Raw genomic sequence first — 664 nt, forward strand, 5'->3', positions numbered from 1 at the left:
AAAGCTTTTGCACAGCAAAGGAAACCATAAACAAGACAAAAAGACAACCCTCAGAATGGGAAAAAATAGTTGCAAATGAAGCACCTGACAAAGAATTAATCTCCAAAATTTACAAGCAGCTCATGCAGCTCAATATCAAAAAAACAAACAACCCAATCCAAAAATGGGTAGAAGACCTAAATAGACATTTCTCCAAAGAAGATAGACAGATTGCCAACAAACACATGAAAGAATGTTCAACATTATTAATCATTAGAGAAATGCAAATCAAAACTACAATGAGGTATCACCTCACACCACTCAGAATGGCCATCATCAAAAAATCTACAAACAATAAATGCTGGAGAGGGTGTGGAGAAAAGCAAACCCTCTTGTACTGCTGGTAGGAATGTAAATTGATATAGCCACTATGAAGAACAGTATGGATGCTCCTTAAAAAACTACAAATAGAACTACAATACGACCCAGCAATCCCACTACTGGGCATATACCCTGAGAAAACCATAATTCAAAAAGAGTCATTTACCACAATGTTCATTGCAGCTCTATTTACAATAGCCAGGACATGCAAGCAACCTAGGTGTCCATCGACAGATGAATGGATTAAGAAGATGTGGCACATATATACAATGGAATATTACTCAGCCATAAAAAGAAACGAAAT

The sequence above is a fragment of the Physeter macrocephalus genome, chromosome 21, assembly GCF_002837175.3.
Source record: "Physeter macrocephalus isolate SW-GA chromosome 21, ASM283717v5, whole genome shotgun sequence".
Taxonomy (NCBI): domain Eukaryota; kingdom Metazoa; phylum Chordata; class Mammalia; order Artiodactyla; family Physeteridae; genus Physeter; species Physeter macrocephalus.